The sequence below is a fragment of the Rousettus aegyptiacus genome, unplaced genomic scaffold (genome assembly GCF_014176215.1).
Source record: "Rousettus aegyptiacus isolate mRouAeg1 unplaced genomic scaffold, mRouAeg1.p scaffold_m13_p_9, whole genome shotgun sequence".
NCBI classification, from domain to species: Eukaryota; Metazoa; Chordata; class Mammalia; order Chiroptera; family Pteropodidae; genus Rousettus; species Rousettus aegyptiacus.
The window spans coordinates 79330606-79347998 of NW_023416312.1; the positions used below are offsets into that span (position 1 = coordinate 79330606).

The 17393-nt window shown below is 33.2% G+C and overlaps 1 pseudogene; it reads left to right on the top strand.

Moving 5' to 3' along the window:
- The first annotated feature begins 16963 nt into the window (after positions 1-16963).
- On the top strand, positions 16964-17081 carry LOC118608029 (annotated as a pseudogene).
- Positions 17082-17393: the final 312 nt, after the last annotated feature.

Here is a 17393-nt window from a genome sequence, read left to right on the forward strand (position 1 = left end):
GCACACATGTGCATGTGTGCATGTTTTTGTATGTGTGTATATCTTTTTTTTGAAAGGTATAGTTTAAGAGAATTGACAAGATCCTTTTCAACATTTTATTTGTTGTATCCAAAGAGTCATTTCATACTCACCATCTGATGATATTTGACAGTTCAAAATTTAGTTCCAAAGCTACATACAATGCAAGCAGGCTATAGCATTTCACTCTCTTGCTGGAAGCTAATCACTTCTTAATGAGTTTAATGAAAAGTAACTATGCAATAAGTTATACTTGACAGCAGCTTAAGGAAACCTTTAGGCGCTAAAATTTAGTAGCTAAGAGAGGTCGGATTCAATCTTTTAAAAGATAGAAAAGATTCTTTTCTAAAATACAAGCAGTTTAAGTTCAACATAAATCAGACAGATGGTAAAAGAAATATCTTGTTGCTATGGGCTTTATCCAGTTTTCGATCTCACTGTTTCACTAAGTAAAAGAAGAAAAAGTCAGCCTTCTAGTGTTCTCATTTGCAGGAACAATATCTTAACAGCATAGATTTTTTTTTCACTGTGATAGTGTATATTTGACAGTATATGGCAACATTTACACCAAGCTATATTTAAAATAAATGGTGAACATGCATTGAATAGTCAGCTTACTTTTAAATGATTCACTTTCATTGTAGATTTTGGATATTATATAATCAAACTGGAATGGAAAAATATAATAAAACATAATCATTACTATTTATAAGACTATTACAGTTCTTGAATTTATACTTGCAGTGAATAAAAAAAAACATTAGAACATGTAAATGAATTTTTTATATCTAAAGTATAAAGTTCAGTTGCTATAAAGACTTCTATGAATCAGAGGAAGTATAATTTTGGTTAGACTGTACTGATACTATTGATAAGCATCAAAACCCATGCTAATTTTTCCTACAAGAAAGATGCAGCATAAGACATACAGTTATGGTACTGCTTGGAAGGAAGATATCTGTAAAATAATGTTTATCTTTCCAACTTAGTGCTAGAAATGACAGAGAACAAAACAGAAAAGAGGTATATTTGAAAAGTGCCATGAAATGCATTTAACACAATGCCATGAGAAACATTTCTGGACTTCGGTATATTGAATCAAAGGGCACCCACTGTATCAGGGTTTTGTAGAGGTAAAAATAATCAACAGTGTGACATTTATTATTGACCAATAGTCTCTAAACAATGTGTGCTTCTTTAGTAAGTCCTTGAATTGAAATGATATATTAAGTTTCACACATGTTCCACAAGTGTGCCTGGTAGGAAATGTAATTTGAAAATACCACCTATAGTTGGGAAGAGGGAATGGGAGAGGATACTGTGGGATGGTGCAAATAGGTAAGTCTTCACAGAGTCTTTGTGGTTTCAGTTAGGGTTTGAGGATAATGTAGAAGTTAAATAAGCAGAGAGAGCAGAGAAGAGCATTCCTGTAAAACAAGCGATACAAAGAAGATTTTGACTAAATTGTGGGAGAACTTAAATGTAAAAATGAGGAATTACAGGTTTATTTGTTAGGCAATGAGGGGCTGCTGAAGGATTTAGATAAAGGGTAATGTATACAAAATAGAATTTTATGAAGATTTACTGGTCAGCAAAAGAGAAAAGAAGTTAGAGATCATACTACCATGCAGGGAAGCAGTGATGGGGGTCTGAACAAAGGTTGTGACAGAGGGGATAAAAAGGAGAGATATAACAGAAAAAAAAGAGAAAATACTGGGCTTGTTATTGATGAGGTATGAGGTAAAGAAGGGTGAATAAACATTTGTGATAAGCAGGGTAATGATTTCAAAACCATGTTGTCTTTAAGTCTCTTTGGAAAGAAAATCTGAAGAAAATGATTTGAAGACTTAAGCCTGAGCACAGAGAGAAGAATAATTTAATTCAAAAAAATATTTATGCCCAAAAGAGAAACCGATTTTTGAATAAACAATTAAATTTATTATATTTCTAGTTATTGTTGAGTGCCATGTAGAGGTTTTGTGGAAAGTCTTCCTTTGGTATTATGTTGATACTTTTACAATATTAAATGTAGTTCAGACCATGGTTCAGACTATTATGTATTCCTGAAGTACATACAACATGTTAGACCAAATATTTTTGCCATGTGGTACTTTAATCATGTACATGCAGCCTTAGTTGTAAAGTCTAATCTTGATAACGAATGATTGAAAATTATATACATTTAGAATAATGTATAATAAAAGGGCCCAAGGTTTTGCTACCCTAAAGTTGCCCTTTGGGATATTGATTTTAAGCTGGTTATTAGAAAACAAAAGACTTAGAAATAACCTTTGACCCAGCCCCCTTTACTGTCCAAAGATTTAGACAGAAAATCCTACTTTAGAAAGAAAATCTTAGAATATTGCCTCAGCCTAATTTGAATTAAGTATGGTAAATAGGAGGACTACAGGCAGAAGCCTATAAGCTAGACACCCTGAGACCCATTGTTTCTGAGTTGCCTAGCAGGAATTTGTCTGTCGTGTTCATTCTTCTCTTCCTCAACTACCTGCAAATCATCCATTCTCACTTCTGAAATCTAGTACCCCATCCCTCACCTTTCCTGTTGTCCAAAATCTTATATATTAACTCACTCTCTCTAAAATTTTCATGCTTATGTGAATTCTCCATGCACGTATACTATTTTTTTTCTCTTGCTAATCTGTCTTTGTTGATTTGGTTATTAGCCCAGCTAGAAGACCTTAGAAGATGGGAAGAAAAGTATTACATTTTTATCCCTCCCATAATACATATAGAATATAATAAACAATAAATATGCTATATTGTGAAAGTTGGTATTATTAGGGACACGTTCTTGATATATGTCACTTTAGAAAACCTAATCTACACATTTTCTATTACAAAATGAAAATGGAAGCAAACCAAACTACAGTGATTACAAACTAACATTAATAACACAATATTGTAGTGTATCAAAATCCTTTTTTAAAATATAAAGCTGGCACAGTAACTTGCAATGTAAATCTGCATCTAAACAAGGAAAAGTAGGTATAAAAATAATTCATATGTTCTAATGTATGTTTATTCACTGTGAGTGCAAATTCAAGTCAACACACCTGACATATATACTCAGCTGAGAACCATAGATTCATGTTTTAGTTTGCCTCAAACTCTTCTTGTTAGGTAGCAGCAGGCCATCGGTAAACCCCTAGAATTGTAGTTAGTAAGTGTTTCCATTGAAAAGAAAGTTAAATATTATGGCTCATTTTAGTTTCTCTTATATTAAATGTTGGGCAAAGTATTTCTAACTCTATCTTGTTACCTTGCTACTTCTCTTTACTTCTATCCATGAATTGAAAATATAATCTTAAGTGCCCTCATAGAGATTCAGTTTCCAATAAAGGTCTTACTTTATTTTAAAGCTGAAGAAGTAACCTTATCATGTCTCCAATGGAAGGTGTACTATGTCTTGATTGAGGCTGGTATACCCATGTTCTAGTCTGTCTTCTATCTAAACTTATTCACACTAATCAAATCAAGTCATGTATACTGAGGAGAAGCAGAGTTTGCCACCCCAAAATGATCCTTTTTAGGATATTGATTATTTTAAGCCAGTTATTTTAAGACATAAGACTCAAAAACAATTTTGATTCTCCCTCTTTACCTGCCTAAAGGAATTCAAATAGAAAAACCTACTTAGAGAAGGGAACTATAATTTTAGCATCATAATATGATCTAAGTATGGTAGACAAGGAGAAGCTAAGGAAAGTCTGTTTGTTAGATTCTCCTATGTGTCTCATTTTTTCTAGGTGGCCAGGCAAGAATTCCTTTAGCATATGCAAGCTCTTTCTCATCTACCTGTGAATTTTCTACTTTCCCTTTGAAGTCCCAGACCCCCTGCCTCCCTCTTTTTAGTCCAGAAAAGCATATAAGCCTCAGCTGCCTGATTTGTCCTTGGGTCCCATATTCTTACAGAGACTCTATATATTTGTTTATTTTTTTCTGTTAATCTCTCCTATATCAATTTATTAGACCAGTTAGAAGAACTTAAAAGGATAGAAGAAAAATTACTTTTCTGCTCTCACAATACTAAAATGTAAAGATTAAACAAATGAGATAAAATATACCATTTATGGAACTAAATGGTCGAAATTAAATAAAAGTAGCTATTACAACGAACTATGGCTCAGGTACTGTGATAAACACTTTTTATACATGATCTCTTTTGACACAACAATCCCACGAAATGTATATAGGTGATCCTTGCTATCCATCCATTCATCATGTTACTTTCAGCAGTTACAAAGTTTCTCGAGAAGCTAACATAATCAAAATGTAAAAATATTCACTAATAGACTAAATACCTAAGATTCTCACTTAATTATCCCTCCATGATAAACAGTAGTATCCCTCTTTTTTGATTAAATGCTAGTCATAAACCAATATTTCAATGCAGACCCATTTAAATTTGTCACAATGTAAAATTGTAAATTTTATAAAAGATGCAAAATTCCATGAAATGAATGAAAATGACATTGGAAATTGTGAAATTAATGACAAATGGGAATTTCAGAGATAAACCACTTAATAGTTAAGCAAGAGAACATTGACCAGAATGATGAAGATAGAGTTCTTTGGAAAACCGATGAAACCCTTTGTTATTTTCCAGAAATGATCTTATTAATGAGAAAGCAAACAAAATAAAATATAAATATTCAGGGCACAATAACACACATATAGATTAGTGGAAAAGACTAAAAATCCAAGAAATAAATCCATGCTTATACCCTTATTTAATGTATGACAAAGGAGAGACGATTATACAATGGGATAAAGACAATCTCTTCAATAAATGGTGTTGGGAAAATTGGATAGATACCTGCAAAAATAAAAATAAACCAACTTTTTACAACATATATAAGAATAAACTCAAAATGGATTAAATACTTAAATGTAAGACCTAAAACCATAAAATCCTTAGAAGAAAACATAGGCAGTAAACTTTTTGACATTGCTCTTAGTAATCATTTTTCTGATATATCTCCTAAGACAAGGGAAATGAAAGAAAAAGTAAACAAATAAAACTACATCAAACTAACAAGTTCTTGCACAGCAAGGGAAATCATCAACAAAACAAAAAGACAGCCTACTGAATGAGAGAAGATATTTGCCTATGATACATCTGATAAAGAATTAATATTCAAAATTTATAAAGAACTCACACAGGTCAGCATCAAAAAACCCCCCAAACAATCCAATTGAAAAATGGGCACAAAACCTGAAAAGGGCCAAAGAGGATATACAGATGGCCAATAGATATATGAAGAGATGCTCAATGTCACTAATCATTGGAGAAATGTAAAGTAAAACCACAAGGAGATATTACCTCACACTTGCCTGATTAGCTATAATAAATAAATTAAAAAAAAACAGCAAGTGTTGGTGAAAATGTTGCAAAAAGATAACCCTTGTACACTGTTAGAACAGCTATTATGACAAACATTATGGAGGTTCCTCAAAAAATTAAAAATAGAACTACCTTATAAACCAATAATTGCACTTCTGGGTATTTGTTAAAGGAATACCAAAACACTAATTTGGAAAGTTTTATTCAACCCCTATGCCACTGCAGAGCTATTTACAATAGCCAAGATATGAACGGAACCTAAATGCCCATCAACTGATGATTAGATAAAGCAGTTGTGGTACATATATACAATGGAGTATTACTAGCCATAATAATAAAAAAATGATATCTTATAATTGGCAGTAACATAGATGGATCTATAGCATATCATGCTGAGTGAAATAGTCAGACAGAGAAAAGACAAATACCATAAGATTTCACTTATATGTAGAATCTAAGGAAGAAAAGAAGCAAACAAACAAAATGGAAACAGACTCACAGAACCAGAAAACAAGCTGGTGATTTCCAGAGGAGAGGGTAGATGGGGGGCATAGTGAAGAAGGTGATTAGAATAAGAAGTATAAATTAGTAGTTACAAAACAGTCATAGGGATGTAAAGCATAAGGAATAAAAATTAAAAACAAACAAACAACAACAACAAAAACAGAAAACATTAGGGCCTGCTACAGTTAATGAGATTTTCCACCTAGAGCCAGCTGTGTGCAAATGAGAGATTTAAACTCAAACTCTTCAGACTAATTTTTTTCTTTACTTGATGAAAAACACAAAAATCACAAATTACTCACTCATAAATTTTTTTTTCTGGAAATGAAAAAGTATATAAATTTTATCTAGTCATAACAAAATACAGTGAGGATCATATATGCTTAAAAGTTAGCCTTTTGTTTTTAAAGGTATAATACTAATTATGTTGATAAATATTAGGTTTCAGGCGAGACAGATGTTTGAAGAAAGTGAAAAAAGGAGAACAAGAAACAGAGTTAAAGTCACTGTGTAAGCACTGATTGGTTGGCTGTTTTGCTGAAATAAACATTATGAGTCCTGCGTCAGTGATATGAGCTGTAGGGTTTTCTGCCCTTGGGCTTGACTACTTGGAATTACCACCAATGTTAAGGAAATCTCACTTCATACTTTCTTTTAAGACTGTTTCTGTGCAATAGCGTGTTTTATTGTTTTTAGGCATTTCTAATGTTCTTGAAGAGCCTTGTCTGCCATTATAACAGCTCCATGTGTTTATGCCTTTATTGTGACTACATACTTTATATAGTTTTATCTTTGGCTATTATTAAGCAATATTTTAGGTTATGTTATATTTTAACTTTCTATATAAAGCAATCATCACATAGTAGGTACCCATGACATAATTTGTGAATAAATGAACGAGTAAGTGAATGGCAACTGATAGAATAGACTAAATCTCTTTAAGAATAAAAATGTTTTATTTATACATGTATCTTGTGAGTTTAGCACAGTGTCTATCACATGGTAGGTGTTCAGCAAACGAATGAGGATAAGGAGGGAATTTTAGAGATTATTATGATGAAAAAACCAGCATGGTGCTTTAGAAAGAATACTGATTTCGAACTCAGGCAGTTCCAGCTTTTATAAAATAGTTGTACAAGACTGTAATGTTAAATAAGTTATTTAATTTACTTGAACTTTAGCTTATTTTCTATTAATGACAAGAACATATTTTTCATAAGGTTGTTATGAGAGTTAAATGATAATGAATGTAAGATCCTTAATAGCATTATATACAGAGTGGAGGTTTTTTTTTTTTGAAGTTAGATGATAAAACACTATAAATACCTAAGAGACAAGAGTTCAACTACCTCAATGGATAACTGAAAGATTGCAACTTTTAATATGACGGGTTTTATTAGACTATAGTCAAATAAAAACAGAAGCAATGGGCATAATAGATATTAGAAGGATTCTTGCAAGAAAGCATTACATGTAGACTATACCATAATTCTTAGATAATACCAAGACTTTTTAAAAGATAATTCATTGGTTCTAATATTTTCTCTTCTATGACACTGCTAAAGAACTACAGAAGCAGTGTGGAAAATGCGTTTGGCCTGCTCTGCAGGTGTATCTGGGTAAAGATGACGTGGAGGCAACAATAGTATAGGCAGCTTTCAAAATCTATGTCAAAATATACAAATAATAGTATGGAAAATTCAGCAAGAAAGAAGCAAGATCTTTCTTGCTACAAGTCCAGAGCCCTAATGAAATGATTTAGGGATATTTCAATCCACTTTTCATAATGACATGTATTTGCCTGGTAGCAAACATAGTGTACATAACATTTTGCATAACTTTATTTAACATTGCCCTCTGTTATTAAAGGGTTATAATATCATGCTAATGATTATATAACACGTGTGTAATATCACTTAACCATTCCTGTAGCAAAGATATTTAAAATTATTTTTCATGAATATAAATAATAATGCGATAAGCACCTTTGTGCATTATTTCCCTGTGGTAAATTTCTGGGATTGGATCAAAGCATTTTAACATTTTGTGACTTCTGCCAAATATCATTCCAAAAAGATTACCAGCTTACAATATATGACAATATTTAAAGATCCTGTGTTATTTTTCTCTCTGTAGGTATTCAATGTCTCTAGTCATGATGGGTTGTGCTTTTGCTCATTTGTACCTTCTAAAGTATTATGCCACTGTTTTGTGGCAGTCAATTCTTAGTGTGAATTCTATGCTTCATCTTTTATTCATATCTGGTTGCAGCTCTCAGGCTAGTAATCATATTTCTCTTATTCCTTAGCCTTAAGAATATTGTTTGATCTGAACAGTATGTAATATCTGATTTATTCTACCTTAGAAGCTCAGCTGGAAGCTTTACGTTTTTGCCCAAAAATATGAAGATGACACTTTAAATTCTATACACTGATAGATCTTATTGATTCAAACTTATTCTAATGAAAAGACAGATAACTAGGATCAGTAGTACATTAGCAAAGATAAATATATTTTTCCAAAAGAGAAATTAATAGGGCTACATAAGAATTCCATCTGCACCTGGACCTAGTCAGCAACTTAACTATAATGAAAATGAACCATGCTCAGGTTTCAAAAAATTATGATTTAGCACCTTCCACAAAATAATGCAAGAAGAGCTATAGATCAGGGGTATCTTAGAAACTGTGAGCAGAGAAAAAGTATAAGTACTTCTTCAATCAACTTTGAGTTTGAGGGAGAAAGGTAGAGAATAAAACTTAGGAAGTCAGGATGAATAAGTTTGGTAACGGATACCAGGGATAAACGGTAAATGTATAGTGTACTGTCAGGTGTTAAGGGTAAATTTAGTCATCACGAATGTCGACACAGAGTATATGTATATTGTGAGTTTTTGGTAAGCTTAAATGATGAATGACTCATTCTTGGCAAGCCAGGATGAATGAATATAGAAACAGGGGAAGATGCAAGAGAGAAGAATAGACAATAAGAACAAGAGCATGCAAGAACAAAGACCTGACGGAATTTGATAATAAAAGAGCCCATTATTTCAGTTGACCTTTACCAAAATTGCATTTTGTAATGTTCTTATTGTATGTAATATAATATGTGGTTCTTTCATAAAAAGTATTCCTAAGACAAAATGAAAGTTTCCATTTATAGATTAGTTTTAATTACAATAGCTCAGGAGCTTGTTAAATTAGCAGTTTAAAAAATAAATTTGAAAAGGATTGCTAAAATTTGACTGGGAAGTCTTGTTTATTTAGAGCTTATTTTAGTAAGACTGTTTTGTTCTTAATGTTTCTGCTGAGTAATTGTTTATGCTAGCTATTAATATTTGATAAAATAATATTAATTTGGAAAATGATGATTGGGGAATTAAATGATTCATCTAAGAGATTGTTTATAAACTCTATCACTGTTTTATAATAATTAAAACATCACTAATAATTATGTGTGTATATATTTTGGTTGTAGATTAGGACTTCAGCTTTACTGAATAGTAGTAATTCAGCAAAAAATAAAACAAAGTATAGTCCTAATTGAAAGGATTACATATATTTTAAAAAGGCAATGTGAGAATAAGTAACAATCTAAAAGAGTTAGCCTCTATTTCTCCCCGAAGTCACTGGACAAACTTCAACATTTCCATGGTAGACCATGAGGATTAGAAGTTCTAAACTATAATATTAACTTGTCAAGCAATCTTGGACTTTTGTTTCCTCATTTCTGAGATATGAGAAGTAACATGTGCCATAACTACTCCATAGTATTGTTATAAGCACCAAATGAATACTGGATGTAAAATCTTTTGAAAATTTTAAAGTAGTATATTTCTTCAAGGTATTATTGTTTCTAAACTCTGGCAGACTAACACATTGATATATTACCATGACTCAGGTTAGTGCATTCAGATAGCAAAGAAAGCACACATCAATTAATGCAAAAAAGACATTATGATTCTATAAGAAATTATTTTAAAATGGTGAAAAATGAATAATTCGATATTATCAAAATGCCAATAGAACTACTTGTATGATCAAAATCTATCCCATAGATGAGCAGATATACACATTTCAAAAATTCATGTTCATATAATTTCGTTATATACATTCTATAAATTTTAGTATTCATGATAAAAATGTAAATGTTTAAAATAATAAAACACATTTTATTTTATTTTATTTTATTTCATTTATTTTATTTTATTTTAGGACAGCCATGACAATTCTGTTAAGATCATTGTAACAACTACATGAAATGTACTGAAATTAGCCTAACACTAACCAAATATGCATTGTATAATCTAGACTGATGATAACTTTAGCTAGACTAGGACCTTTAAAAGACAAAATAGAAAGATGGCAGAGTACAAAAATTCTGTGACCACCTCAAAATTTCAACTAACTACAAAATAACCATCATTGAGAATTGCCTGAAGTCTAGCTGAACAGAAGTCCTATAACTAAGGATATACAGAAGAAGCCACTTTGAGACTGGTAGAAGGGGCAGAGCTAAGGAATGAGTCTATCCCACACTGATGTGTGGAGACTAAAAATCAGGAGGGTTATCTCGGCAGGGGTGGCCCCTTGTGAAGAGTGAAGTGTCCCATACTCACACTAGGCTCCTCAATCCAGGTCTCCAGTGGCAAAAATAGAAGTCCCCACTACTTTTTAATGAAAAAAAAAAAAAACAGCAGAGATTGTGGCTGACTGAGATAGTGGGCAGCTGGAATCCAAGGCAGTGCTCTTAAAGGGCCAACATATAAACTTGTTCATTGACAGACTCACTTGTTTTGGGCTCCAGTGATGGCGAAGCAACTTGAAAGCTACCAGGGACATACAGGAGGGAACTTAATTGTCTGGATTCAGGACAAAGGCTGGAGAGGCAGCTTTCTCCAAGACAGAAGTGCTGCCGGAAGCCATTGTTCCTTTGTTGAGCCCTCCAATCACCTAGCATGCATGCACAGATGGTCTCCATTTCTGAGTCTCTATCAGCTTAATGAACACCATTCACCCCACCCTAGTGATTCTCTAAGACCCTAGCCCGCCCAAATTGTGGGCCTATCTAAGTTGCTTCTGGTGGCTTTTCTATATAAATGACCTATTTTAGCTTATAATGTATACTTTTCTAGAACCTCTCAAGGGTTCACACACCCCAAACAAGCAACCTCTGGCTTTGGTGTGCCCCGTACCTCTTGCTTTGCAGCCCCAAGTCCAGTACTAGCATTAGCTAGACTCAGTTCAAAGCTAAGTGTCTCTGAGGCACATTTAAGTCCTGCACAAGTGTCAAGCCTCTGCAGATCATTTTGCAGCTCGTACCATGTGGCCCCGGGCAGGGCACAGACAGCAACTGACCTTAAGTTGCACAAGAGGACCTTACCCCCAAGAGACCCCAGAACCAACACACCCAGTGGCCATCACATAACCAAAGGGCAGACTTGGGAGGTACCAGAGCCTGCTGGAGCAAATACTGATCAGTGGGGTCAGCCCCTGCAGAGCAGTTTGTATATACCAGAAGGATAAGAGAGAGAGCAAGGAATTGAAAACTTATTTGAAGAAATAATGACTGAAAACTTTCCTAACCTGGTGAAGCAAATAGACATATAAGCCCAGGAAGCGCAGAAAGTCCCAAACAGAATGAACTCCAAAAGACTCACACCAAGACACGTCACAGTTAAAATGCCAAAGGTTAAAGACAAAGAGAAAACCTTAAAAGTGGCAAAAAAAGGCAGTTAATTACCTATAAGAGAACTCCTATAAGTCCGTTAGCTAATTTTTTAACAGAAACTTTCCAGGCTAGGAGAGATTGTCATGAAATTTTCAAAATGGTGAAAAGCAAGGACTTGCAATCAAATATACTGTACCCAGCAAGGCTATCACATAAAATTGAAGGAGTGATAGATTCCCAGATCAAGAAAAAGTTAAAGAATTTTATCGCCACCAAGCCAGTATTACAAGAAATGTTAAAGGGATTTCATTCAGATTTTTAAAAGATCAAAAACATAAATAATAAAAGGGCTATAACTATATATCAATCAAAAATTGCCTTAAATGTAAATGAATTAAATACTGCAATCAAAAGAAATATAGTGGCTGAATGGAGAAGAAAATAAGACCCTTACGTATGCTGCCTACAAGAGACTCACCCCAGATCGAATGACACACAGATTGAAAGTAAATGGATTAAAAAAAATATTTCAAGAAAAGGAAAATTAAAAAAAAAAGCTGAAGTACTAAAGCTTATATGAGACAAAACTGACTTTAAAACAAAAGCTATAAGAGACAAATAAGGACCCAGTAAATCCACTTCTGGGTATTTATCAGAAGAAACCCGAAACACTTCTTCAAAGCGACATGTGCATCCACATGTTCATTGCAATATTATTTCCAATAGCCAAGATAAGGAGATTACCTATTTGTCCATCCATAGATGAATGGATGGAGAAGTGGTACATGTTTACAATGGAGCACTGCTCAGCCCTAAAGAAGAATGAAATCTTACCATTTGCAATAACAAGAATGGAACTGAAGGATATTGCATTGAGTGTATACAGACAAAGTCAGGTGCTATGTGATTTAATATATATGTGTAATATAATAAACAAGATAAATAAACAAACAAAACAGAAATAAGCTCATAGATACAGCGAACATTGTAATGGTTGCCAGGTAGGACTGGGATTAGGGACATGGGTGAATAGGGGAGAAGGGATTAAGAGGTACAAATTGGTAGTTATAAAATAGTCCTGGGGATGTAAATTATGGCATAAGGAATATATTCAAAGATATTGTAACAACTCAGTATGGTATCAGATGTGATGAAGGACAGGGCAAAACCTCCTGAATGGGCTTTCACTGAGAGAGAGGGTTTTTGACTGAGTGCAAGAAAGAGTTCAAGTGCACGCCAGAGTTAGAGTCAAAAGGAAAGATTTTAGAGAAGGGATAACACTCTATAGACAGAGCATGGTCTCCTCTCAGAAGCAGAGAATGAGAAAGCCTAAGAAACACTCAGAGGGACAGAGACAACAGAGGGATAGAACAAAAGACAATGAGAGAGTCTGAGAAAAAAACACTGAGAAGGTCTCAGAGAGTATTCAGGAAATTCAGTTTACATATCATTCTTAATTTCAATGAATTACAATTAACAGACTTTGTTTACCCATTTTCCTTTGATACGGGCATATAGTAAGGAAAGATAAGAGTATGTATTGTCAAAAGGTAAAAATATGTATTATGAAAGGCCTGCTGGCAATTCTCAGCCTTTAATTCATAGATTCCCTGTGGTTTTAGACATAGGGAATAAATTATTTTATTTTGTGTCAGACATGACTTAAAGACTCTGTTTTCCTGTTTTCCATTCATGGTATGGATAAATGGTTTGTTAGCAATCTCAACAGAATTCTTCCCTTGTTCTTCAAGTTTCCTCATGGTCTGACCATAGGGCTGATTAGCATATTGCAGTCTCTGAATATAGCTTGATTTAACTTTAGTTCCTTTGCCCTCTCCCTACATTAGATGTGTACTAGATATATCAGGGTGCTCAGTTTGTAAGTTAGATGAAAGTCTAAACACTATGTTTTACACTGGAAACTAATGTAATATTGTACATCAACTATAATTGAAAAATAAATAAATTATTTTATAAAGAAAAAGCCTTTGGAATGAGGTAACTAAAGTGTCTAATCCACATGGGTACTTCATAATATCTTCCATAAAAAATAAAATAAGAAAGAATAGTGCATGATTATTACCTTCAGTTAAAAAAAAAAGATTGCTCTACTTTTAGTTTCAGTAGGTTGAAACCATTTAACTTCAAGGTAAATTTATTAAAATTAAAAAAGCTATTGCCTACTTATTTCTGAATAATTAAGTGGTGCACAGAGAACTAGCATAATTTCAAGCTGTTAATCACAGATTTGTAAATGCATATTAGCTAATGTATATGTAAAATTATGCTTATTTTGTGTTAGATAAATGCCTATTTAAAAATCCTTTGAAGGTAAAAAAATCTTTACATCATTATGAAAAAAGAACATTATTTAAACAGTATGTAACTTTGGAGAGAGAAATTAGGATTCTTTTTTACAATAGAGTACTTTGCTGAATCTTTTATATCTGAAGTTTTCAGAACAGGTAAGACTTTTAGGTGTTTAAAACGATGCTTGTGTAACATATAGGATACTGCAGCTGATTCTCAGAGATTAATTTTGTTTATTCAGATTTAAATATGAGCATACTAAAGCATGAGGTAATTAATTTTTTTCTCAGATAGCGATTTGCTACATTCTCAGTAGAAATCATAAGCATGAGACAAACTTCAGGATACTCTGGGACCTTAATTAATTTAAATAAAACCCATAATAGTACTTCTATTTAAAGTTACACTATATTTTCAAATCTTAACTGAGCTACACAAAACTAAACAGAAAAAATAAGGGTACTACAAGGTCTAAATTTGACACTGTTTAAATGAGCTTAAAGTGAAGATACCTATAACCACTTCTTAAATGGCATAAACAAGATTTTTTTTTAATTCAGTACATCTGTTCTATATCCTAGTACTCCCTACAAGCTCAGGTTTTAATATTATAAAACATTCAATTCTATCAAAGTTACCAAAGGTTTGTTAGATTTGCCTTAGTAGAAATACACAAATCCAGTTTTAAAACAGACAAATTAGGGGTGGTTATTTATATTGTAAAAAGACTTGCTCTGTTACAAAATATTCGCAACAGCTTTAAAATAATCCCATTTCCTTGCTTATTGCATTTAAATGCTTTATATTAGGTAAAATTCACTTACACACAATAATTAGGTAGACATTTATGGGGGAAAGCAAGATACCCATGCACTTACTTGGGTTATAAAAGCTATGAAGGACAATCGCATGTAGATATATTCCATCTCTTCTGTAAAGATGTTAATTTTTTTAAGTTTGTAAATTCATTGCATTGAACTTAATTTAAGTAGTAGTCTGCTACTAGATGACTGCTGGAACACTATAAGAGTTTCTAAAGAAATATTAAAAGCCAAATCACTCAATGTCCTGGCAACATTCTATTGTTTTACCTGAGAAGTAGTAGTTACACAAGTGTAGAGGTTCAGAAAGAGTCTCCCCAGAATATGCCACCCTGGCATGCAGATTATTTTGAATCAAAATTAAAACCTAATAAACTCAAGAAGAATTTTTTACCCCCTTCCTTACCAGCCTAAAGGAATTCAGATAGAAAAACCTGCTCCTGAAGGGAACCTTAGCATATTCACCCTAGCATATATGAACTAAATGTAGCAGACAGGAAGGATTCAAGCAAAAGTTTTAGATTCTCTGCTGTGTCCCACTGTTTCTGGATGGCCCAGCAAGAATTTGTTTACCACATGTTTGTTCTTTCTTCTCTACTTGCGAATTGCCTACTTCCTAATCCTTCCTCCAGAATGACTTAATATATCTCATTTTGCTTGTCTTTGTAATTTTGATATTTATGTGAATTTCTTCTATTAAAAATCGATTTTCTCCTGTTAATCTGATGTATGTATTTGAATTATTTAACCAATCAGAAAAAGTAAGGGGTAAGAGGAAAGTTTCCCCATTACCCACAAAGGTGTTCACTTATATGAAAATTCATTGAACTGTATAATATTTTGTGTACTTTTCTATGTCTCTTACACTTCCTTCAAAAAAGCCAACTTACGAAAATAGCAAATGCGTTCCTCAATTTTCACACACAGAAATTAGTCCTTCAAGAAATCTGTTTTTTGTAGAATGAATCAAGAATATTAATTTGGCTGAATGATTTACTGTATAGGCAAGAATTGTAATTTTCTTCCCAGAAAAAAATGTACTCTAAAATTTGGAAATAAATTTAAGAGTTCTTATATATATTTTTGGATTGAATTTAGGTCAGTAGAGGAGGGAGGTAGTAAGGGAGGAGGAGGCTAGAATGGAAGACAAAGAAAGGATGAGGTTGAGAAGTAAATTTAACTCTATGGAGAGAGAAAAATCAAAGCAGATTTCTCCCTAACCATAATTTGGCTATGGACAGAAAAATAGTGAGATTGCTAAACATGTATTAGAATATTTTTGAATCGATGAAGTACACCTAGACAAATATGTTGTGATTTGTCATTTGTAATTCATAAAATTAACATTTATCCCACTTGACAAATAATAAAGAACCGTGAATTTGATGGGGGTTTTTTTTGGAATTTTTTTTTTTCCTTTAAGAGCAAATGAGAAAGCCATCTGAATTCAAAAGACCCATGTTTAAACCCTAGTTTGTTTCCTGACCAGCTGTAAGATCTTCTTATATATCCTAATAGTTTCAAGCCTGTAAAACCAGAATAGTAGCACCTAGCTTGAATGCAAAAGTACTTGATAACCATGAGCTCTTGAGAAATGTTATCTGATTACTTCTTTTTAACAAAGATGGTGAGAAGGCTTCTGATTCTGGCTGAGCTAAAATAAGCCTGAAGTGAAACAACCTAACTCTCCAGCTGATTACAACTAAAAACTATGGACAATGCACAGAAAAATTTAATAGGAGTTCTCTGAAATGTAAACAATAGTAGGCAGATTGGTGAGGGAAGTCAAAAATTGAAGAAAGATCAGAGGTGGTAAGTTTTCTATTTTGTGTCATTTTTTCTTTACCTGCAAGTTTTTGTCACCACTGGGGTTGATCTAAGTCCCTCATTGCCCCAGCGGTGCTGAGGGCCTTGGTCCTCGCCACAAAAGCAGTGAAGAATTATAGATAAGAGAAGGTTAGGTAAAGTGATTTATTGAAGTATGTTTCAAGAAACAAACTACACCAAAGAGGGCTGTAGCCTCACAGAAGTAGGGTCGTCTTCCTTATATTTTGGTCGTGATGGGTGGTTGGTTACAAGGGTGGTGCTAGCTGACTGATGTGTGAGGTCATTTTGATCAAAAGTTAGCTCTTATGTAACTTATTGTCAATTGCACACGCACCCTCCCAGAATTCAGTTTGTTATGATTAGAGTCACAATGTCGCCACTATCTGGGCAGAACCAACTTAAATTAGAGGGAAAAAAACTGTATTAAAGAAATGAAGATTGTCTCCAGGTCTATGACTATGCTACCCTGAAAAAACTCAATCCCGCTGATCTCGGAAACTAAGCAGGGTAGAACCTGGTTAGTACTTGGATGGGAGACCACCTAGGAAGACCAGGTGCTGTAGGTGTAAAAGATTATATATATATATATATATATATATATATATATATATATATATATGATATTAACTGACAAAGTCCTTGTAATCTGTGAGGCAAACAAGGGTTGCCTCACCTAAACAAATTTTTAAAAAGATGAAGATTGTGAGCGGATACAATACTTTAGAATGTTATAATTCTTGTACTCTACTGATTATGATTCTTTCTCTTCAGATATCTCAACGAATTTAGATAAGAGATTGGATCTCTGTGACTTCCCTAATGACATGAAACCATCTGAGTTTTCTGTCAAGATGTGGGACTTGGTTTTAAGAATAATA